We start from the raw sequence: 4756 nt of genomic DNA, 5'->3' as shown, positions 1-4756 counted from the left end.
CAGTTTGAGGACTAAGGTATGCCTGACCCAAGCCATGGTATTTTCAATAACCTCATATGCATGCGTAAATTGGACAGTATATAAGGAAGACTGTAGAAGAATTGATGCTTTTGAGTTATGGTGTTAGAGGAGAATATTGAAAGTGCCATGGGTTGCCCATAGAAACAACAGATCTGTGTTGGAAGAAGTGCAGCCAGAGTGCTGCTTGGAGGCCAAGATGGCCAAACTTCGTCTTTCATACTTAGAATATACTGTTAGGAGGGACCAGTCGCTAGAGACATATATCATGTTTGGTAAGGTGGAGGGTCAGAGAAAAGAGGAAGACCCCCAATGAGATGGATTGACAAAGTGGCAGCATCAATGATCTCAAGCATGGCAACAATAGTGAGGTTGGCTCAGGATAGGGTAGTGTTTCGTTCTGCTGTGCATAATGTCGCTATGAGTTGGCACCTACTCCATGGCACCTAACAACAACAATTCATAATAGAAAGTCATGTTTATATAATTTGTGATTAAAAGTCATAATTGTATATGACTTTAAAGGATTTCTGGTCGTATAGTGGTTACTAGTCAGGCTGCTAACCTCAAGGTCAGCAGTTTGAAACTACCAGCCATTCTGTGGGAGAAAGATGAAGTTTTCTGCTGCCGTTAAGATTTACAGCCGTGGAAACCCTATGCAAAGCTACTATGAGTTGGAACCAACTCCACAGCATACCACCACCACAATATATGACTTTCAATTATGAATGGGGTAAAGAGTTATCATAGAACATCATATAGCGTTATACATATGTTATTGTTGCTAAGTGACATTGAGTCGGTTCCAACCCATAGCAACCTTGGATAAGGTTTCTGAGGAGCAATTGGTGAGTTTGAACCACTGACCTTATAGTTCAAACCTACAATGCCACACCAGAACTTCATATAAGTATATATGTGGTACTGCAGATTAATGTGCTGGATTGCAAAGTCGGTTTGAACAGCAAGATCAATGGTTCAAGCTCACCAGTTGCTCCTCAGAAACCCTATCAAGCCAGAAGACTTGATGACTCCTAACAACAATACATACATATTGTTGAGTCGGTTCCAATAAATCAAGTCTTTGGACTCAGAGCAACCCTATGGACAGAAGTAGGAAACACTGTCTAGTCCTGTACCATCCTCACAAGTGTTATTATGTTTGAGCCCATTGTAACTGATAATGTATCAATCCATCTCATTGAAGGCTTTCCTCTTTTTCACAGACCCTCCATTTTTCCAAGCTAGTAACTTTCAACTAGTTTAGCAGTTCAGTCTGTGCTCCTTAGGCCCCAAGGATTGTCCATCTACATCCCTCACAGACAACTCCCCTTACTAAGAACTCTTCACTTCCATTTCTGCCTTGTAAAAGGCATCCCAGGCTAGGAGAGAAATGTGATCGCTAAGACTATTTCTTGTAGCAATCACAAGTCCAAGGAGGATTACTTGAGTGTGGAGGAACACAAAGATCCCACCTCATGGAAGAGAAAAGCTTCATTTATGCTGCCAATTCTTCAGGGATTGTGTTTCCTCTACCACTGCAGAAAACATGCTTTGTGTCTAATGTGACCTATTGTTCTGACCGTCCAAGTTTCCATTCACACTATGGTACCTTTCTTCTCAATCATCTTAGCCTTCTTGTCATTTATTTGCTTATTGTGTCTCTTCTCTAGCCTTCACTGCATACCCAGTGCAAACAAAAGCAAAGACTGAAGCAATTATTTCAAAAACAAGAGCTCACACTAAAAACACACATGAGCATCAAATAATAAAAAGTGGGGTTTCTTCTGTTCTTATTCTGGGGAGGAGAAATCCTCCTTGTCTTAATCATCGTCTTCATCGTTGATTGAACAGGGGTTCTCTCCTCAGGACTCAGAGCAGTAAGAGGCCACCCTGCTGGACTGGTGACTGTTTGGGGCAAGGAACTGCCCAGTTGCTAAAGTCACCTCAGCATCCAAGCATAACCCTGGTTTGAAACAGATTTGGTAGAGTTCAAAAGTAGTTCCTGATTTAACCAAGAAGGTCCTGTTGAGATATCTGTTATGTAACCTTCCAGAGCCTTTGGCATCAGTTATTTAGTAAGTTTCAGGTCCTCCAGGGAGCATATGCTTGACTCCAGACCAGATAACATCCTCATCTGCTTCAGTACTTCTTTGTCATCATGGATCTCAAAGGTATTGTCAAAATTAAAAAGATATTCAAACTTGTTACTGGAGATGCTGCAGTCTGTGATGGTTTTCCTGCTTGTATTGATGATTATAAATGGCAGCTGAATGGTGGAGTTCAGAGCTGGAGGGCCTTGATTCTGCTGTTCATTTTGCCGATTCCTCTTGCACCAAGTTTTTTAACTTGGTTCAGGAGAAGTTCTTGTAGCTGAGCTCGCTTCTGCTTTATCTGTTCTCTCCTTCTCTGCTTCTCTATCTCCAGATTTTGACACTCCTGAGCAGAGTTTGTAGGCAGACCAATCCACTTGATTTCTTTTTTTTCCTTTGAAATTATGTTCATTGCCATTAACACATTTAAAGCATCAAAAACTCTTTGCCTAATATTCTTCTGATTATAAGCTTGTGAGTCAGTTGCCAAATTTTTATTTGAATTGGTGAACTCTGATACCAACTCATAGGTTACTTCATTATATGATGTTGTTCCTTTTCACTGAACTTTCTCACACACTTTCATAGAGAAATGTCTCAAGACTTTCCCATTTTTATCTTTTTTTTTTTTTTTTGCTTCATTTATCTGGGACCCAGCCAGTAGCTACTGCTATGTGTAGCTGAGTAACCACTGCTGGTGTCAAGGTATATGGACTCCCAATCAGAACACTTCCCAAGCTGGTTAGTTTCTGTGGTGTGCTTATAATCATTTGGGGTCCAACATTCACATTTATTGGTCATAAGGTTTTTGGTATATTCCTTGTTGGTGAGTTGATGCAGGAAGCTGGAAATGCAACCAATTAAATGTTACTTGCTCTGTGGGTTGGGAAGCCCACTGCTCTGTCTTGTGCTCAGCTCTTGGTTCTGCTGCCACTCCTCTGCAACTCTTCCAGTCATAGCTTTCTGTCTGTCCCTGGGTCAAGGAGGCTCAATGTGCAGGGACCTAGGGATCCAAAGCAAGCACTCCACTATGGAGTCATCTTCTTTGGTGGTAGTGAGATTGCTTTAGGCTGTAGTCTTTGATATTCATTAGTAAATATTTCAAATCCTCTTGTCTTCCAGCAAGCTAGGCTGTATCCTTTGCATATTAACAGGTTGTTAATGAGTCTTTCTCAATCTTGATGCCACATTCCTCTTTCTATAATCCAGCTTCTTGGACTATTTGCTTAGCACGCAGATTGAATGTTGTTGTTGTTGTTGTTAGGTGCCATCAAGTCAGTACTGACCCATAGCAACCTTATGCACAGCAGAACAAAACACTGCCCGATCCTGGGCCAACCTCACTACTGTTGCCACGCTTGAGTCCATCGATGCTGCCACTTGGCCAATCCATCTTGTTGGGGAAGAATACAACCCTGGCTCATACCATTCCTGATTTTAAACCATTTGGTTCTATTCAATCGACTGCCTCTTGGTCTATGTACAGATTCCTCATAAGCACAATTAAAGAAGACCCATTCTTTACCATGCTATACATAATTTTGTTGTGATACACACTGCTGAATGCTTTGCATAGTCAATAAAGCACAACTTTCTGATAGTCTCTGCTTCCAGCCAAGATCCATCTTATGTCAGCAATATTATCTCTAGTTCTGTGTTCTCTTCTGAATTCAGCTTCCTACTGCTGCACTGCTGCAACTATTATGAATTATCTTCAGCAAAACTTTACTTGTGATATTAATGATATTGTTTGATGATTGGGTCCATTGGGTCACCTTTCTTTGGAATGGGTGTAAATATGGATGTCTTCCAGTTAGTTGGCCAGGTATCTGTCTTCTAAATTTCTTGGCATAGATGTGTGAGCATGTCTAGTGCATCAGTGTGTTGAAATATTTCCATTTGTATTCCTTGAATTCCTGGAGCTGTTTCTCATCAATGTCTTCAGTGCAGATTGGACTTCATCCTCAGTACCATTGGTTCTTGTTCATATGCAACTTCTCCAGATGGTTGAACATTGCCAATTCATTTGGTACAATGACTACGTATATTCTTTCCATCTTCTTTTGATTCTTCCTGTATCACTCAATAGTTTACCCATAGAATTCTTCAGTATTTTTATTTGAAGCTTGAATTTGTTTTCTTCATTTCTTTCAGCTTGAGAAATGATGAGCATGTTCTTCCCTTTTGGTCTTTACACATTTCATTATAAAACTTTACTCTGTCTTCTCAAGCTGCCCTTTGAAATTTTCTGTTCAGCTCTTTTACTTCATCATTTCCTACAGAAGATTTAGTTTCTTATATTTTCCAAAGCAAATTTCATATCTCTTCTGGCATCCACTTTGATATTTTCTTTCTTTCTTATATTTGTAATGACCTTTTGTTTTCCTTATGCATGATGTCTTGATGTCATGCCATAATTTCTCTGGTTTTCAGCCATTAGTGTCTAATATATCATATCTGTTCTTGAGATGGTCTCTAAAATTGTCTCTCATGGACTTGTTTTAATTTTCCTCAGCTTTGACCTGAACTTGCATATGAGCAATTGATAGTCTGTTCATGGTCAGCCCCTGGCCTTGTTTTGGCTGATGATATTGACACTCTTCATAGTCTCTTTCCAAAGATGTAGCCAATTTGATTCCTGTGTA

The 4756-nt window shown here is 40.1% G+C and overlaps 1 pseudogene; it reads right to left on the bottom strand.

Moving 5' to 3' along the window:
• Positions 1–1811: 1811 nt before the first annotated feature.
• LOC102840265 lies at positions 1812–2697 on the bottom strand (annotated as a pseudogene).
• Positions 2698–4756: the final 2059 nt, after the last annotated feature.

Source organism: Chrysochloris asiatica, unplaced genomic scaffold (genome assembly GCF_000296735.1).
Source record: "Chrysochloris asiatica unplaced genomic scaffold, ChrAsi1.0 scaffold00170, whole genome shotgun sequence".
NCBI lineage: Eukaryota > Metazoa > Chordata > Mammalia > Afrosoricida > Chrysochloridae > Chrysochloris > Chrysochloris asiatica.
This window is presented reverse-complemented; position numbering and strand designations above follow the sequence as displayed.